The 20,850-nt window shown below is 37.3% G+C and overlaps 2 protein-coding genes across 2 annotated transcripts in view; both read left to right on the top strand.

Moving 5' to 3' along the window:
- The first annotated feature begins 6,819 nt into the window (after window positions 1–6,819).
- LOC106091888 (choline O-acetyltransferase) overlaps window positions 6,820–20,850 on the top strand; it is a 192,216-nt gene continuing 178,185 nt past the window's right edge. The window contains exon 1 of the mRNA XM_059361596.1: window positions 6,820–7,008. The gene's annotated coding sequence lies outside the window, so the exon portion shown is untranslated. The remainder of the gene's footprint in view (window positions 7,009–20,850) is intronic.
- The window catches only part of LOC106092308 (vesicular acetylcholine transporter), a 64,304-nt gene continuing 50,373 nt past the window's right edge, over window positions 6,920–20,850 (top strand). Inside the window, exon 1 of the mRNA XM_059361593.1 lies at window positions 6,920–7,008. The gene's annotated coding sequence lies outside the window, so the exon portion shown is untranslated. The remainder of the gene's footprint in view (window positions 7,009–20,850) is intronic.

Below are 20,850 nucleotides of genomic sequence, written 5' to 3'. Positions count from 1 at the left end.
TCCCCCCAGAAGTTGTGTCCTATTTGAAATTCCCAACTCGGTACAGTTGCCTAAGTTAATCATAATTATAACTACATAGCATTTATTCGCTACTACGTCATTAGAACTCATCACAATAATCGCATAAATAATTGAATGGTAGGGGTGCTCTTCGATGACAATTTGATATTTACGTTAAAGGTCAATTCAGTTTAGGCTGCCAATTAGTTTTGACATTTTATTGGTAGAGCTTAAAGCTTTGTAGGAAAGTAATTTGGTCTCTATTATATGGAATGCGTGTAAAGTACTCACAAATTAGCGATTTTATTTTGTTTATTATTCATAAAGCTATTAGCTGTGAGTTCTTATTAGACTCAAAACTGTTTAAAATATATTGCAAATAAGTGGCAATAAATAGTAAAAACGTGCCTAGTTCGACAAGACCCCCACTATAGATTGTGTTTAAAATTTATACTAATTAGCTCAGCTCTTGTAAGCGGGCCAACTGACCCGGTATGCTTTTTTTGAACTCCATTGAAATATTTTTATCTTTAACAAGTAAAAACGTTCCAAGTTCAGCTGCACCCAATCTTGATAAACCACCACCTGAGATTCTGCTAAAATTCACAGAAATGAACTTAGTTGAAGGGCATAGTAGTACAAACTGGGGCGTCGGTACTAATAGGAAAATTTGGAAAATGCTTGCCTTAGATTTTGGAGTCATTTCAATACACGTTTAAAATTTCAATCAAATAAGACTACAATTGTGGCTTCCAGGGTCTCAGTATATCAACTCAAGAGAAGTTTATATAAAAGTCATGTATAACAGACTACATATAGATTTGGATCGAACTCGAATCGGTTGTGGAAATTCGTTACAGTACAGTGAGTGCAAATCAGATAACAATTGAGACTTCAAGGTGCATTTAAAGTCGAAGAACAACTTTTTAAAGGACTCTTATCCAAATCTATGCGACACCAAAGACCTACAGACCCATAAGCCTTACGTCCTTTCTACTCAAAACCATGGAACGTATTGTAGACACCATGATAAAGAGTAGGACATCTAGCGAACTGCTCAAATACAAACAGCATGCCTATGTTAAGGGATGGTCGGTGGAGACTGCCCTGCACGAGGTTGTGCATAAAATAGAAGAATCCTTCGATGCCAAAACGTACACTCTGGCGGTATGCATTGTCATCGAGGGGGCGTTTAACAATGTGCGGACCGACACACTTATCCAATCCTTAGACCAGTACCGGATGGATCGGGTCCTTAGAGACTGGATAAACCATATGCTAAGGAACATGCCTAGAGTTTGGTTAAACATCCTTAGAGACTGGTTAAAGTATATGCTAAGGAACAGGTGGATAAATTGTGTGTCCCATGGCATAAATATTAGGGAGAAAGTGGCACAAGGCGCGCCAACGGGGGGCATTTTATCGCCACTGCTATGGGTGAACACCATAAATGACCTATTACGGATGCTGACTGAGGAGCGATTTGACCCGTCTGCAACGCAGACAATTTTATAATTCTTCTAAGAGGTAAGGATCGAAACGAGCTATGCCGAAGGGCTGAAAGGGTCTTGCATATGGCATATAACTGGGCTAATCTTAACCCAGTGAAGCCTGTTCACGAGGAAGACGAAGGTAGGCCAATTTAACGCACTACTTTTCCTCAATAAGACGATTTCGATATCTGACAAGGTCAAATATTTGGGTGTGATCTTAGACAGGAAACTGAATTGGAAGTATCACATTCAGGAGCGTACTTCTGAGGCTCACATATGTTGGGCACTATGTAGACGGACCGTAGGCTCGAAATGGGGCCTGAGTCCGAGGATAGCCCACTGGTTCTACAGGAGCGTGATTAGACTAGAATACTTACTTACGCCTCAGTAGTTTGGTGGACTACGATGGAGAAGAAGTGCATTATAAGGACCATACAACAGTTTCCGAGAACATGTTGTATTGGCATAGGCGGAGCAATGAGGACCTAGCTCACTAGGGCAGTGGAAACTATTCTACAATAGATATCCGACCCATTGACATACAGATGAAGTGTGAGGTAGCAACTGCGGCTATGAGACTTAAGTCGATAGGAGCATGGATTGGGGATGGTAGCATCATATACCATCGCTGTATAATCGAAGCGACGATAGGAAACCTGGAAGGAAGGGAAGACATTTCCGATCGGAAACCTAAAACGACACTTGAGGTCGAGTGCAAGGCACTGCTGCCATCGGTACAGTCTTGGATTGACGGAAACCTCGTATTGCCAGTTGGAAGATTATGTTACACGGATGGATCAAAGGTAGAGGACAGAGTGGGCCTGGGGGTCTACATTGAGAACCCATGGACTAAGATCTGTTTTAAACTGCCTGACCGTAATACGACCCAGCAGGCGGAGATCCGGGCGCTCATGGAATGCGTGAAGTGGTGTGGTGCTGACGCGAGGACGTCGAGTGTGAACATCTTCACCGACAGCAAAATTGCCATAAGGGCAATAACAACCAGGATGGTAAGGTCACGAACAGTCTTACAGTGTTAGAAGGAGATTAACGCCTACTCTGAGGATGGCAAAATCCCTATCGTTTGGGTGCCGGGCCATAGCGGATTAAGGGGGAATGAAAGGGCGGACATTTCTGCAATGAAGGCAAGAGGACTGCCGTCAATAAACTGGGTTAACCCGAAGCCTTTCGGGACGACGCAGACCGAATTAAGGGAGTGGGCCATGAATGTGCATGCAACATTGTGGAACAGTGAAAGGGTCGGTAGGACAGCGAAAATCCTATGGGGTGATCCAGATCGTGAGAAGACGAGACTATTACTGAAAGAAATAAAGCTTTCAGTGTTGCAACAGGACACATAGGACTACTAGCTCACTTGTGCAAAATCGGCAGGGCAAGTAATATTGGGTTGCCCAAAAAGTAATTGCGGATTTTTTAAAAGAAAGTAAATGCATTTTTAATAAAACTTAGAATGAACTTTAATCAAATATAATTTGTTTAACCCTTTTTTTCTAAAGCAAGCTAAAAGTAACAGCTGATAACGGACAGAAGAAAGAATGCAATTACAGAGTCACAAGCTGTGAAAAATGAAATATGAAAAATCCAAGCAATTACTTTTTGGGCAACCCAATAGCCTGTGTAGGGCATGTGGAGAATATTATAAGACATTGGAGCATTACCTATGTCATTACCCGGCTTTCGCTGCTAACAGACGCAGGCACTTAGATGGGGACACTAAACCAGATATGAACCAACTAAGGGGCGTGGTATGGAAAACAATTATGGATTTTGTAAATAGATTTTATTTTTCGAGGTTACTTTTTATTATTTAGAGCGCACAACAAGGCGACACAGTATTTCCCTCCTATTGCTACTAAGTGGTGTGGCTTTGCGGCAAGCCATTCGGACTCACCAATAAAATGGAGGTCGCAGCTTCTTAATGGAATTTTTATCAATACAAAGGTTATAATAATATCTTTTTTTCTATTATTACAAATAAGTGCTTATTCTTGAGCTTCATCGAATGTTGTATGTAATGACATTTGTATTACCCGTAACGCAGATGGTATTCCCGTTGATAACTCGTTATATTTTGGCAGCTAGCAAATCTAAGGATAATACGTTATCTATTATTTTACATGCCAAAAATAATGACATGTACTTACCAAGTTTTTGCTGGTAAGTGGAAAGGGGCGGATTAATATCCGTATCTTCTTTTCAACCAAACCTAACCTAGATCATACTCGGTATGATTTTTGGCCCCCAGACTTAAATCAAGAGATACCTATATACGACAGCTGTATCCAAATAATGCCCAATCTTGGAACTTAATTTGCCAATGGACAAAGTTTCAGCTCCATATATTGGGTTGCCCAAATTGTAATTGCGGATTTTTTAAAAGAAAGTAAATGCATTTTTAATTAAACTTAGAATGAACTTTAATCAAATATACTTTTTTCTAAAGCAAGCTAAAAGTAATAGCTGATAACTGACAGAAGAAAGAATGCAATTATAGAGTCACAAGCTGTGAAAAAAATTGTCAACGCCGACTATATGAAAAATCCGCAATTACTTTTTTGGCAACCCAATAGTAATTTTTATACCATCCACCATAAGATGGGGGTACACTAATTTCGTCATTCTGATTGTGACTCCTCGAAATATTCGTCTAAGACAGACGGACGGACAGACAAGGTTAGATCCTCTTAGATTCAAAACGCTCAAGAATATAAAAACTGTATAGGGTCGGAAATGAATATTTTTTAACCCATATGCAAGACCCTTTCGGCCCTTCTGCATAGCTCGTTCGGATACTTACCCCTTAGAAATATTATAACATCGTCTGCCTGGCAGAAGGGTTCAAATCCCTCCTCAGTCAGCATCCGTAATAGGTGTCATAAATGGTGGTCACCCATAGGAGTGGCGTTAAAATGCCTCCCGTGCCTTGTGCCACTTTCGAACTTATATTTATGCCAAAAAAAAAATCGGTTTAGTTTTAAATATAGCTCCCAAATATATTGTTTCTATGGAAGGTGGTTAACGACATAAATTAGAATATACATTTATCCATTCGAAATCTATACAATTACTTAGCTTTGCGGGATTGTCAATATTTAAAAAATTTCAATAACCCTAAAAGTATGCTTCAAAATTTTACTTTTCCAAGAATATAAAAAGTTTCAGAGTTTAAGTTTCAAAGTTAACTTGAAAAATACGAAAAGAATAAATTCAAATAAATGTGTTTTGTTCATCTATAATAACTTTAAAGCAAGAGATATTTTGTTAAGTTATATTCGTCAATAAATAATTTATAAAAAAAAAAATATAAATCTGAATGTGAAAGCCTTTTATCTTGTAGTCTACAATTAAACATCATAATCCTTACTTTTGACCATTCTTTTTTTACATTTCCCCTGGGGCTTTGCTTATATTACACCCATATTTAATGCAAATTTGTCCAAGGGAGTTAACGGCATGAATGGATTTCGTTTGAGGCTTAAGAGAGATTTTTATCATGACCTTATTTTCCTATAGCTGTCTGGTCAGGTATTATTTGGCCTTTTGAGGTCAACACACTGTAATGTTGCATTTAAACTAGAAGCAGAACCAAAACGAAATATTTAATATGCCTGACTCAGCCATTGCAGGTTTGAAGTTCTGCACGTAGCTGAAGTATAGAAGAAGTGTTGGCAATAATTATTCAAATCAAATGTTAATGAAATTTTGGCTTCATAATATAAAAACAATAATAGGCACACAACAAATTGTCGTTTCTGTTTTTGAGGCAGACCTTTTGCAAGAGAAATGAGCAAGCTTGGGAAAGTAGCAAATGTTTCGAAGAAAACCTAAAACAAAACAAAAAAATCCTGCCAAACATATAGAGTGGAGACCTACACACACACACACACAAATGCACACTGGCTCAAGCCAATTGGGCTAAGTGTTGGCAGGCAAAGAAATTTTTCACACAAACACACACCCTTAAATCTAAGCCACAAAATATGCAAACACTTACAAACACATAGTCCTTATAAAAAGGTATGCTGCCAAAGCAACAACAAATATCAATTACATTGAAAAACAAGAGGAAGCAAGAGTATTGTTTCATGAGCTAGGCAGGTTCTGTGTATACCCACAGACATAAATATTTCCTTTAGCATGTCTAGCAATGGAGACTATAAAATAAGAATATGAAGAAGAAGCAGCAGCACAAAAAGTAAACGGCATTGTTAAGGGGGGATATAGCGCTTGCGCCTGCCGAAATTCCTTTGAAATTAACCTAACAAAATTGAGAGAAATATTTAGACACCAAGAATTTGATTCATGCAAACAAACAAGATACAGCCAAACACACACACTCATATAAGTGTGTGTGCATGAGAAATAACCCCAGTATTTGAAGCATACTCAAAGGCGCACACAAATTCGCAGAGCTTGTTTGAGAGAGCGACAACACACTCTCTGAGTCTCTTCCATGGGAATAATGAGAGAGTTAGTGATATTTCAACAACTGGAAATGGGGGGCTATATCTTTGTGTTCGTGTACGTGCGTTGTGTTAAAGGTACATAGCCCTAAGAGTGGGTGGTTAATGGGGCATTGAAATCTTTTGGCCATTTTAGCACCGACTGGTACTGAAATTCCAGGCTTAGTATGAGCGCTATCAGCACTCCCCTCCCCCATTGCGCACCTTCTTAATTCTCATCGCCGTTTGCTGGCGATGTGCACGGGCATGTGCTGGTCTCAACGTGCCTTTGCTACCAGACAGAAGTTACCTTTGCTCTGGCCTGGACGACAACAACGAACGCCACGGTTGCTCGTCCGTAGTCTAGTGTAAAAAAAACACACACCAGACTAGCAGAAAAAACCACACACAGAAACTTGGACATTTCAAGAAGAAAAAAAGCAAAAAAAAAATCAGCATATCTAACTCTCTGGAAAAAATCGAAATTCTTAAAAAAAATTGAGTTCAAGTCCCAACGGAAAAGAAAAAGAAGCGCATAAAAAAAGAAATTGAAATGCCCAGAATAAAGTGTCAGTGAACAGAAATTTTTGAAAAAAAATCCTTATAAATTTAAATTTAGAAAAATCCTACAAAAAAAAGATCAAAGGAAAAGGATTACAAATAGCTGACTGCAGTGGAAAGTCATTAAGGAGAAAAATTAAAACAAAAAAATTCGGTGATTTTTTAGTGATTTTTTTGAATAAAAAATTGTTTTTTTTTTAACAAATTATAACCGAAGAAAGTGTTTGGCAAAAGTGTTAAGAATTTTCATTAAATAAAAGCGAAAAAAATCAAAGAAAAAATCGTTTAGAAAATTTCGACAGTGGCGTCCTCTAACGAGCCCCAAGCAAACGCCGCCACAGGCAGTGGCCCCAGTGGTGAATCGGCCACCTTGTTTTCCAAATTAAGAAGTTTCTCCATTGGCAGTGGCCCTAATTCGCCACAACGCGTGGTCTCCAATCTACGCGGTTTTGTAACAAATCGCTTAAGTAATATAGCACCCAGTGATACAGGTAAGCAAACTTATATAACAAAAGAACTAAAGAAGTTAAAAAATTAATTTTTATGACGAATTTAAAGCTTTATGCATAGATTTTTTTTTGTTATATTCCTTTAATGCTATAGAATTTACAATTTGTTGTGTATATATCTTTAAAAATTTTTTCCTTTAAATCTACCAGTATATACCCATTAGTAGGTAGAGGTTTTTTCGGTTTTATTTTGAAGGTATATATGTATGCACTCATACATATGTATTATCATATTCACTCACACTAGTGTAGTTATTTTTATACTTTCATATAAACTCAAGTGGAACCTATTCAGCTGAATTCTTTTGCAATTCAGCTGAGGAACACTAAGGTATTGAAACACTGACAAGGCAAGGTAGAGCATACGCAAATGTCATAGAGAGAGAGAAACATTCTCAAATTTAGGTATTCGCCTACCTTTCAGGCTTCTCTCCTTTGCTCTCTCTCTCTTTCTTACTCTTCTTGTTCCTTAGTATTTTGTAAATGTTTGGCGCTTACTTGGATCTCATTGCAGTTTATCACTCTACTTATGTAATAATTTTGCATTTTTGTTACGGATTAAAAATTAATAATGAAAACTGGATACTTTGTATATTTCTAATGATAGTAGTGAGGATAAGGCTAATATTGAGGATAATTTGTGGCACAATAAAAGATTCAATTATTCATCATTTTACTTATTTATGGAAAAAAAAACCCAAAAAGTCCTAATGATAACAAGTAAGAGCATGCAAAGTTCGACCGGGCCGAATCTTATATACCTTCCACCATGGATCGCATTTGGTATCTCTTTTTGGGCAAACAAAGAATATTGAATAAGAACTGTTATGCTATTGGAGTTATAGTCCGATTCGGACCATAAATGAATGCTAAAAATTTTAGAAGCCATTGTGTAATATTTCAGTTCATTCGGATATGAATTGCGATTTCGATTTATATGGGAGCTGTATCAAGCTATTTATCGATTCAGACCATATTAGACACGTATATTGAAGGCCATGAAAATTCCTGCCAAATCGGATAAGAATTGTGCCCGCTACATCTCAAGAAGTCAAGATGCCAGATCGGTTTATATGACAGCTATACCAGATTATGAACCGATTTGAATCATACTTCACACAGTTGTTGAAAGCGATACAGAAACACTACGTGCAAAATTTCAGTCAAATCGTACGAGAATTGCGCCCTCTAGATGCTCAAGAGGTCAAGACCCAAGACCGGTTTATATGGCAGCTATATCAAAACATGGAACGATTCAAACCATACTTAGCGCGGATGTTGAAAGTGATGCCAAAACTCAACGTGCAAAATTTTAGTCAAATCGGACGAGAATTGTGCCCTCTAGAGGTTCAAGAAGTCAAGATCGGTGTATATGGCAGCTATATTAAAACATGGACCGATTTGACCCATTTACAATCCCAACAGACCTACGCTAATAAAAAGATTTTGTGCAAAATTTCAAGGTGCTAGCTTTTCTCCTTCGAAAGTAAGCGTGCTTTTGACAGACAGACGGACGGACATGGCTAGGACGACTTAAAATGATATGACGATCAAGAATATATTTACTTTATGGGGTCTCAGACGAATATTTCGAGGAGTTACAAACAGAATGACGAAATTAGTATACCCCCATGGTAGAGGGTATAAAAACTGTTGGATTTTGTTACAAAAATTAAGAACAATAGAAACCAACTACAAAATGAAACAAGTAAAACCATTCGAATCTTGGGTACCCACCACCATAAATTCCGCTAAGAATTTACCCTTACTAAGTCAGTTTGAATTTTCTAATCCATCAAATCGGGTTTTGATTAAAACTTCTAGAGGCTCAATGATTCAAATTCGGGGATTTGATAAGATGGGGGCAATATCAGCTTATGCATCGATTCGAATCATACTTGTCACGGACTGGAAGTCATAACACAAGTTATAGTGCCGATTTTCAGCCAAATCAGGTGAAAGCCGAGGTTTGCAGAGGCTCAAAAAGTCAAATCCGTGGATCGTTTATATTGGACCTAAGACTAATTTAGATCATACTTGGCACAGATGTTAGAAATCATGACATAAGGCCTTGAGCAAAAATTTCTGCCAAATCTGAAGAAAACTGAGGCTTCTGAGGTTCAAGAAGTCATAACAGGTGATCGGTTAATATGGGGAGATTTATCAACCGCCCTCGAGTGTCGCAGAACTCTCAACAAGATGGCTCAACAGTTCAAAATTCACCTATTCTAGGTGCCGGGCCACAGAGACATTCCAGGGATACTGAAATCTGTGGGTATGCCTCTAGCGTCATGTAAGCTAAGTTTTCAGGACCAGGCCCGAAGGACAACGAATGATAGATGCTCACAAAGAGAGGGCTGTGAGCATTCCAAAACTATGTGGCCTAATCTACAATAGACTTGAAGTGGTCTACTGCTTTGCTGGCATTGGCTAGAACCGATGTCTCAGTCATTGTGTCCGTTATAACAGGTCACTGTCTAATCGGAAAACATGCTGACAGACTGAAGATTGCCAGCAACGACTTTTGCAGAAGCTGTGAGGACATCGAAGAAGAAGAGACTATTGAAAACCTTCTGTGTGTGTGTCCCGCACTAGCAGTCAGAAGGAGTTCGACTTTTGGTTCTCATTTCATTAAGAATCTGAACATTCTCAAGTTATTGTGCTTTTTAAAGCGATCTGGTTAGTTCAACGGTAGGAACTATTAGAAGGCATATAGAAGGCATCTTTCTTCTTCTATTCCTGTGGTATCACAAGAGAGTCTGATGGCAGACTGCCACTTAAACCTAACCTAACCTGTAACAGCTTATTGACCGATTCAATGCATTCTTGGCAGTCATAAGAAAACACTCCGTGTAAAATTTCAGCCAAATCGGATAACAATTGTGGCTTCCAGGGGCTCAAGAAGTCAAACCAAGATATTGGTTAATAACTGAGCCATATCGGCCTCTGTGAAAATTTTCAAGCGGATATCTTTATTGGTTTGACCGCTATAGTGATTTCGATAGGCGGAGCGACGGAGGGATATGGCTGGATTGACTTAACCCTGCGGCGGGGAGAAGGTAACTGGGGATTTTTTTCAATTTCCCTGGGAACGTTTCTCATTGCTGTCTAAAACAAATTAAAAACAAGTAAAAGCGTGCTAAGTTCCTTCTACAAACTAGTAGAAGGGCATCAATTTATTCTACATACCAAACTTCTGTCAAACCAGCAAAAATTAAAGCTTCTAGGAACCGGAAAAGGATAATCGAGAGACCGGTTTACATTGGAGCTATATCAGGTTATAGACTGATTTGAATCACACTTGGTACAGCTGTTAAAAGTCGTAAAAGAACCCGCTTGAACAAATTTCAGCCAAATCGGACAAATATTATGGCTTATAAGGGCTCAAAAGGGGTTATATGGGAGCTATACAAGGTTATAGACCGATTTGGACCATACTAGGCACAGTTGTTGGAAGTTATAACCGAACAATACATGTTCAGTCAAATCGAACAAAAGTTGCTGCTTTCAAGGGCTCAAGAAGTCAAGTCGCGAGACCGATTTATATCGGAACTACAATATATCAAGTTATAGACTGATTTCAGCCGTACTTGGCACTGGTGCTGGAAGTCATAACAGAACAGTACATGCAAAATTTCAACCAAATCGGGCAAAAATTTCGGATTATAAGAGCTGAAGAAGTCAAATAGGCAGATCGATTTATATGGGAGCTATTCAGGTTATAGAACGGACCGTATTTACCACAGTTGTTGGAAATCATGAAAGAACATAATATGCAAAATTTCAGGCAAATTGGTCTAAAATTCCGGTTTCTAAGGGCCGAAGAAGTTAAATCGGGAGATGGGGGTAAATGGGAGCTATATCAGGTTATGGGCCGTTTCGGACCGTACTTGGCACAGTTGTCGGTCATAACAGAACACCACATATAAAGTTTCAGCCAAAACGGACAAAAATTGCGGCATGTAAGGCATCAAGAAGCCAAATTGGGAGATCAGTTTATATGGGAGCTATATCAGGTTAAAGAACGGTTTGGACCGTACTTACCACAGTTGTTGGAAATCATGAAAGAACATTAAATGCAAAATTTTAGGCAAATTGGTCTAAAATTCCGGTTTCTAAGGGCCGAAGAAGTCAAATCGGGAGATGGGGGTAAATGGGAGCTATATCAAGTTAAAGACCGGTTTGGATCGTACTTAGCACAGTTGTCGGTAGTCATAAAAGAACACCACATGCAAAGTTTCAGCCAAATCGGACAAAAATTGCGGCTTGTAAGGATTCAAGAAGTCAAATCGGTTTATATGGGAGCTGTATCAGGTTACGAACCGATTCGGACCGTACTTTCCACAGTTGTTGGAAATCATGAAAGAACATTATATGCAAAATTTCAGGCAAATTGGTCTAAAATTCCGGTTTCTAAGGGCCGAAGAGCTCAAATCGGGAGATGGGGGTAAATGGTAGCTATATCAGGTTCTTGACCGGTTTGGACGGTACTTGGCGCAGTTGTTGATAGTCACAACAAAATACTGTATGAAAAATTTCAGCCAAATCATACAAAAATTGGGCCTTCCATGAGCTGAAGAAGTCAAAATATGGAGATGAGTTTATGTGGGAGTTAAATCCAAATCTGATCGGATAAGGCCCATTTGCAATTTTCAACGATCACATCAATATTAAGTATCTGTGCAAAATTGCATGCGGCTAGCTTTACACGTACAACCGCTGTCGTGATTTCGACAGACGGACGGACGGACAATGCTAGATCGACTCAGAATGTCGAGACGTCCAAGAATATATATGCTTTATGGGGTCTTAGATGTATATTTTGAGGTGTTACAAATGTAATTTACTCCATTTCGGGGATCTAGTTTTATGGGGTCTATATCTATTTATAAGCCAATCTTGTAGGGTTTTTGTGGTGCTCTGGGAAATCTCAAACATGCTTTATATAACAAATTTCAATTCTGACAAGAGGTGTCATTATTATGAACATACGTTGTTGCCAATATTATCAACATGCGGGGAAGATATCTTAGTTGTTGTAAAAGTGTGTTATACACTGAGGCGGCAGACTTTGCCGATGAACGAATCATAGGGTCAATCCGATATGTGCAACTGGCTGTCATGGGATGATTTTGTAAGATCATGTTGCTGATTTCATGCACCGACCGTTATGAACATCATCCTTACAAAATACACAGATAAAAATATTTTTAAAAAACAGCAACTTTGGTCGAAAAAACAACTACGAAACTTGTTAATTTTCCTGCAACAATTTATTTTGAATCTCAAAAACCCTCGATACACGGGGTTTACAAGTTTTGTGCTCTACATGGTAGTACGCCTATTTTCACAACTACCTCAACTAAAGAATTTGTTGAAAGTCAACAAAATTTCAATAATTTTGTCTGTCAAGTCTCTTGAAGAGACTTACTTACGTACTTCAACAAATAATGTCTTCGATTCCATGCTAAAATTCGTTGATAATTTAAAGTTTCACATACAAATTTGGTGGTTGGTTTTTTCTAAGAGTTATCTTTTTTATACCCACCACCGAAGGATGGGGGTATATTCATTTTGTCATTCCGTTTGCAACACATCGAAATATCCATTTCCGACCCTATGAAGTATATATATTCTTGATCAGCATAAAAATCTAAGATTATCTAAATATGTCCGTCCGTCTGTCCTTCTGTCTGTTGAAATCACGCTAAAGTCTTTAAAAATAGAGATATTGAGCTGAAACTTTGCATAGGCTCTTTTTTTGTCCATAAGCAGGTTAAGTTCGAAAATAGGCTATATCGGACTATATCTTGATATAGCCCCCATATAGACCGATCCGCCGATTTAGGGTCTTAGGCCCAGAAAAGCCACATTTATTATCCGATTCTGCTGAAATTTTGGACAATGAGTTGTGTTAGGCTCTTCGACATCTTTCGTTAATTTGGCTCAGATCGGTCTAGATTTGCATATAGCCCCCATATAGACCGATCCTCCGATTTAGGGTCTTAGGCCCTTAAAAGCCACATTATTATCCGATTTTGCTGAAATTTGGGACAGTGAGTTTTGTTAGGTCGACATCCTTCGTTAATTTGGCTCAGATTGGTTTAGATTTGGATATAACTGCCATATAGATCGATCTCTCGACTTAAGGATTTGGGCCCATAAAAGGCGCATTTATTGTCCGATGTTGCCGAAATTTGGACAGTGAGTTAAGTTAAGCCCCTTCACATAATTCTGCAATATGGCACAGATCGGTTCAGATTTGGTTATAGCTGCCATATAGACCGATCTCTCGGTTCAAGGTTTTGGGGCCATAAAAGGCGCATTTATTGTCCGATGTCGCTGAAATTTGAAACTTAATCACCATAGCGTTCGAACGAACGAGGTTATCTGCATGCAATTTTTCATAGATATTTTCTTATTGATGTAGGCCGTTGGCTGTTGCCAATGGGTCATTTGATCCAGATTGATTTGAGCCTATAATACTAATTAAAATTTTAAATGGTCGTATCCGGGTGCGAGTGGGTTCCGTTGTCTGGATATTAGTTTGGTTTATTCTTCTTGTATTTCTTATCGTTGGAATCGTGTAATTTCGGCTTAATCAGGTGATTGGCCTAGTGTAGCCTAGTTTGGTCTATTGCGGTGTTGTGACTTGGTTGGCTCCAAACGTGCCTCCCAGTTGTGCTTGTTTTGGTCATTTATTGCAAAACATGGTGTGGGTTTTACTGGTTATTCCACCTATCGTTTGGTCGCCAGAGCCTCATCCGAGGAAACGGAGTCCGCCACCTGAAGCCTGAGGTTGACAGGAATTGGGTTGCGCATCAAAAGCTTTGGACCCCGATTTCAAGATATGATATATTCAAATGAGAATCAAAACACGATTTTCACATACGAAATATCGATAAATAATTTAAGTAAAAGAGAAATAGACCTCGACCTTGAATATACAAAACAAGTAAAAGCGTGCTAAGTTTAAATTTGGTTGAAAGACATAATTTTATTCTACATACCAAACTTCTGTCAAACCAGCAACAATTAAAGCTTCTAGGAACCGAACAAGGATGATCGAGAGACCGGTTTACACGGGAGCAATATCAGATTATAGACGGATTTGTACTGCATGCAAAGTTTCAGCTAAATTGGACAAAAATTGCGGGTTGTAAGGACTCAAGAAGTCAAATCGGGAGATCGGCTTATAGTGGAACTTTATCAAGTTATAGACCGATTTCGGCCGTACTTGGCACAGTTGTTGATACCCTACGGAAAATGGGACTGGTCCTAAACGGGATCACGCGTCACGGGATAGTTCCTCTGATGATAGGGACCGGTCCCAGTTTTCGTCCCCTTTCATGGAAAAACACCTTATAAGGGTTTGTCGCTCAAGGTGACTAATTGCCACCACTCTAACACCGTAGGATAGATCCTGGGACAGTTCGGAAAGGATGATTATACTTTGCAAGTATTTTTAAGGGAGATAACTTTAGTAAGCAAATATATTAAACGCGGATAAACAATTTTTAACAACAATTAAGCGATTTTTTTAAACAAGTAAGAGCGTGCTTAGTTCGGTCGGGCCGAATCTTATATATCCTCCACCATGGATAGCATTTATCAAGTTCTTTGCTCGATATGTTAAGTTCGGCCGGGCCGAATTTTGTATACACACCACCTCGGGTATATATGTAAACCACCTTTCGTAAAACATCCGGTGAAAAATACATATCTTATGCCCCACAGCAGCTGTATCGAAATATCTTTCGATTTGGACCAAATAATAAAGTCATTGCTCAATTGTCTATAACAAAATATTGGTCTTTTAAGTAGCTATACTAAAAATAAACCGATCTGAACCATATACGACACGGATGTCGAAAAGCCTAACATAAATCACTGTGTCAAATTTCTGCGCCTTTTATGGGGCCAAGACTTTAAATCGAGATATCGGTCTATATGATAGCTATATCCGATTTAAGTCAAGTTTAAGAAAAATGTCGAAGAGCCTAACACAACTCACTGTCCCAAATGTCGTAGAAATCGCATAACATATACGCCTTTTATGGCCCCAAAAGCTTAAATCGAGAGATCGGTCTATATGGCAGCTATGTCCAAATCTGAACCGATCTGAGCCAAATTGAAGAACATTATCGAAGGGCTTAACTTAACTCACTATCCAAAATTTCGGCGACATCGGACAATAAATGCGCCTTTTATGGGTCCAAAACCTCAAATCGAGAGATCGGTCTATATGGCAGCTATATCCAAATCGGGACTGATGTGAGCTAAAATGAAGAATAATAATGAAAAGACCAACACAACTCACTGTCCAAAATTTCGGCGACATCGGACTATAAATGCGCCTTTTATGGGCCCAAAACTCTGGACCGATCTGGGTCAAATTGAAGAAGTATTTCGAAGGGCCTAACACAACTCACTGTCCCAAATTTTGGCAAAATCGGAAAATAAATGCCGACTTTATGAGCACATGACCTTTAATCGAGAGATCGGTGTATATGGCTGCTATATCCAAATCTGGACCGATCCGAGCCAAATTAAAGAAGTATTTCGAAGAGCCTAACACAACTCACTGTCCCAAATTTCAGCAAAATCGGATAATAAATGTGGCTTTTATGGGCATAAGACCCAAAATCGGCGGATCGGTCTATATGGGGACTATATCAAGATATAGTCCGATATAGCCAAACTTCGAACTTAACTTGCTTATGGACAAAACAAGAATCCCTGGAAAATTTTGGTTCAATATCTCTATTTTTAAAGACTGTAGCGTGATTTCAACAGACAGACGGACGGACATGGCTAGATCGTCTTAGATTTTTACGCTGATCAAGAGTATATATACTTTATAGAGTCGGAAATGAATATTTCGATGCGGTTTGTGTGTGAGATTGATTTATGTGGGAGCTGTATTAGGTTATAGATCGATTTCGACCGTACTAGGCTCAGTTGTTGGAAGTCATAACGGAATACAATGTGCAAAATTTCAGCCAAATCAGTTAAAAACTGCGGCTTCCAAGGGCTCAAGAAGTCAAGTCAGTACCTGAATCTGAACCGATTTGACTCATTTGCAATCGCCAACGATACATCAATACTAAGTATCAGTGCAATATTTCAAGCGGTTAACTTTACGCGTTTGACCGCTATCGTGATTTCGACAGACTGACGGACGGACATGGCTAGATTGGCTCAGAACGTCGAAACCATCAAGAATGTATATACTTTATGGGATCTTAGGAGAATATATAGTGGTGTTACAAACGGAATGACTAGATTAGTATGCCCCCATCCTATGGTGGTGGGTATAATAAGTTTTGATTGCAATAACTCCTTTGAAAGTACAAAATTAGATGTCCATGGTATAACAAATGGGATCTTTACCTTGTTTAGAAGAATACACTGGGCGAAAGCCAATTTGTACATATTAATTAGGTAATCGGCAACTTTCGCAAATAGTTTACTTGTTCTGTTTTTAATATTCCTAACAAGTTAATAAAGCAAGCCTTTTTTCATTACTTGGAAGTTTTTCATGATTTTTTAATTAAAACACGCCTACTGTACCTATAATTTGCATTTATTAAACAAATCAGTTTTTATTATGCGTTTTTTTTTTTTGTTAGACGGACATTAAGTCCTATCGTGATATTTATTGGAGGACGTTAATTATTCCAACAAAAACAAATAAAAACATAAAGTCACGAGTGAAAAAATCAAATTACAAAGATAAATGATTGTGATATCATATGAGCAATAATATCTCCAGGTTTTTGCTTACAAACGGAGCACATTATTAAATAAATGCAGTAAGGGAAGCATATACACGGCGATACTTTTTTCCATTTTACAATGTCAACAAAATGACAATGACAAAGTGCAAAAAACCGAACATAAATCTAGGTATTATAAAAAGTAATTCCAAAGTAAACAAACCATAAAGTGGGTCACTGAAAAAAGCTATGCAAAAGAAAATTAAATTTATTGACAGTTTCCTTTTTTCTCCCACAGCAAAAGTTTAATTGGTATAGATTATCCAATTATTCAGAATGATATTTGAGAAAAAAATACAACTTTGACATTTCCACTGCTGAGGTGGTGCTAATGCTAGGAGCCCACTTGTCGTGACCTATTTAAATGTTCATAATAACTCTGCAGGAAAAAAAAACTTTTAATTGAAATTTCCAAAATGAGCTTACTGCGATAACGAAGGTGTGTTGGATGGAAATGTGAAATAAAATCTTTGTCATTGTCATTGTAGGTGGAAAGTGTGTAATGTCCTTTGCCATAACCACATATTAACACACTCGCCATGTGTGTAACTGAGGGGTTGCTCCTTGACATACAAAAGAGACAATTTACAATTTTACCGAGGCTCTTAGAGATCTACAAAGAAAAAAAAAAACAAAAAAAATCTTTCATTACGTTGTAAAAGCACATTCATTTCCTTTACTCACACAAGAACACCTTCAAATGTGTGTGTGTTTAAGTGGCTCAAAACTCATACCCTGGGCCTAGCACTACTTCCATCAATCAGACAGGCCATTGTGTAACAGCACAATCTCTCTGCCACATAGTCCTTTCGTAAAACCCACACCTTTGGAATATTTATTGCATAACTACTCACTCTCACACAATGAACGACTGTTATAAGCATGCTTATGCTAGTGTATTTATGTGTTTGTGTGTGTGTGTGTGTTTATATCTCTACCCATAAAGGAAAACACAAAAAAATTCTTAATCTAATAAAAAATTCAAAAACTAATTTTGTGAGGATTACGTATGTATGTCAGTTATGCAAGCTTTTGTGATTATCTTGATGTTATATTTTATAGCAGAGTGTGTATGTGTGTGCTTGGGTATGTTTGTTTGTCCAAATGTTATTAGGAAATCACTTAATTAATTACATAATTGTCAGTTGAAGATAAGAAGGGGAAAACATTATTTTTGGGATTATCTGTCTTTTTGTTTTCTAAGTAACACAAAAATATTTCACACTATAAGATAATTGACATATTTTTCTCTCTGCAGAGTCTTAAAAGTTTTCTTATTAGTTTCAAAGTTGATGGCATACTTTTAGGAACATTTTATGCCCTATATAAATGGCATACTTATTGTGCAACATAATTGTTATGAGAATTGATGAGACTGATGTTTTGGAATTCAAATAAATTCGTGAAATAAAACGAACATGGCAAAATGGAAGATACTGTAAATTATTCCAGGAATTTTATATCCCCCGTGTGTAATAGAAATTTATAAAATTCACAGAATTATTTGTTTATGTTCAGCTTTAGAAATGAATGCAGTTTTTCAGGTCAGAATAAAAACAACACTAAACGAAAATAAAATGGAATATCAGAGAATTATCCGAAACAAAATTGTTCAAATGAAAATGGATAGCTTTCCATTTGTAGATATTGAAGAGCAATTATTTATGAGTTGAGCGGTAGAGATTTTTGCTGACATTTTATATAAATTAAATGAAATTCCGGGTAAAAGATGAAATAAACAGAAATTTCTGAGAAATAAACTCAATGGGGAAGAAATAAAAAATTTTTCGGACAATAAAATTAAAAAAAAAAACAAGTAAAAAGGCATTAAGTCCAGCCGGGCCAAAAACCCCCAAATCGTGCATATAAAATCAATATTTCGTTAAAATTCGGTAATGAAATGCACGATTTGCAGTCTATAAAACCTATATCGAAATATGATCCTTTCTAAGATAAACTCGACATGATTCTTTATTGAAAATTTCAGCATAATCTGGCATTACAAGAGTCTTATATGGGTTCAAGACCAAAAAACGGGAGTGCGACATATATAGCAGCTATATCCAAATATGATTCCATCTGCAACATATTCCAAGAAGGGCTTTAATGTAGCTCACTCTACCTAATTTAAGCAAAATCAGTTAATAAAAACACTAATTGGGGGGTGAAAGTCTATACTCAAAAATGATCGGGGACTATACCCAACCAGTAAGGAAAGGCGGGCGGCGCTGACTATATAATACCCCACACCTGCCCTACAATTATAAATTCGGGCAATAGATCGACTTTTTGGGACAGATCGTTTGAAAATTGTTGTTACTACAGCCACATAAGTGCAAATCTATGGATAAATATATATGGGAGTGGATATAGCTCCCATATATTTTTATCTAAGCCGATATTGATGAAATCTTGCAAATATGTTAAAGATCAGTGACAAAACAATCCGTGTCAAATTTTGTGCAGATCGGTTGAAAATTGTAGTTACTTCGGCCATTAAAGGGCTAATCGGATGATACATATATTTGGGAGATATATCCAAATATGAGCCGATTTTGATGAAATCTTGCAGATATGTTAAAATCAGTAAAAAAACAATCCATACCAAATTATGTGCAAATCGGTTGAAAATTTTAGTTATTATAGCCATTACAGTGCATATCGGGCGATACATGTACATAGGAGATATATCTAAATCAGAGCTGATTTTGATGAAATCATGCAAATAGGTTGAGATCAGTTACAAACAAGTCCCTACCAAATTTTGTGCAGATCGGTTAAAAATTTTAATGACTACGTCCATTTTGGTGGAAATCGGGCGAAACATATATGTTAACATCAAAGATGTTTGCTGGGATGTCAGCCAAACAAAAAATTCTTTATATTGGATTTCGATACCAAAAAATTGCTGATTCTATTGATTAATTCATTGACCGCTGTCAGTCAACATTGTCCGCCTGCAACAACAAACAGTGAACCATCATGATTTGTAAGCAACAATATGAAATGGTAATGGTAATGAAATGTAAGCATTTCTACAGCTAACGCAAGGGTCAACAATCCGTATCCACCAGTACCGCAGGTCAACAGCAAACACAGCAAAGCGGGTAACCTGACACCTCATGACGACAACAATAACAAAATCGTCAATCAGCAAGAAACCAATAGCAGCACCAGCAACAGCACCAACCAACAGCAGCAGCGCCAACAGCAGCACCAACCAACTTCAACCTAAGTTTAAGATTTTTGATTCAGTTCTGTAAAAGCACTCAAATTAATAAAAACAGAAATTTAGTAACTGTTAATTGGCGCCCAACAATCCATCAACGCACCCGGAGGCTGTGACCAAGGACCAAAAAAACACCCTAGAAGACCACAGAGGCTGTAGCTACAACTACCGGCTCAACACACGTCAACAAGTAAGCGGACGATTCTCCAAGTAGATTTAACGAAAGGACAACGAAATCGCCTCCATGGACGTATGGAAAATCTTTATAGGGATACATTTGTAAGTAGGCAGTGAACAAAAAAAAAAAAAAAGTTGTGAATCGTAGATTTAATAATTAAGAAGAATTTAAATACAAAAGTGAAAAAAATGTGAAAACTCTGGTAGAGAAAAAAATTTTGGTGAATAATTAAAGAATTTAAAAATTGTAACTTCAGGAAATAGAAAAATCAATAGAATTAAGAAAAGTTGGAAAAAGTTAGATTTAATAATTAAGAAGAATTTAAGTACAAAAGTGAAAAAAATGTGAAAACTCTGGTAGAGAAAAAATTTTGGTGAATAATTAAAGAATTTAAAAATTGTAACTTCAGGAAATAGAAAAATCAATAGAATTAAGAAAAGTTGGAAAAAGTTAGATTTAATAATTAAGAAGAATTTAAGTACGAAAGTGAAAAAAACGTGAAAACTCTGGTAGATAAAAAAAAAAAAAAAAAAAAAAAAAAAAAAAAAAAAAAAAAAAAAAAAAAAAAAAAAAAAAAAAAAAAAAAAAAAAAAAAAAATTTTGTGAATAATTAAAGAATTTAGAAATTTTAACTGCAG

This window comes from Stomoxys calcitrans, chromosome 2 (genome assembly GCF_963082655.1).
Source record: "Stomoxys calcitrans chromosome 2, idStoCalc2.1, whole genome shotgun sequence".
Taxonomy (NCBI): Eukaryota; Metazoa; Arthropoda; class Insecta; order Diptera; family Muscidae; genus Stomoxys; species Stomoxys calcitrans.
This window is presented reverse-complemented; position numbering and strand designations above follow the sequence as displayed.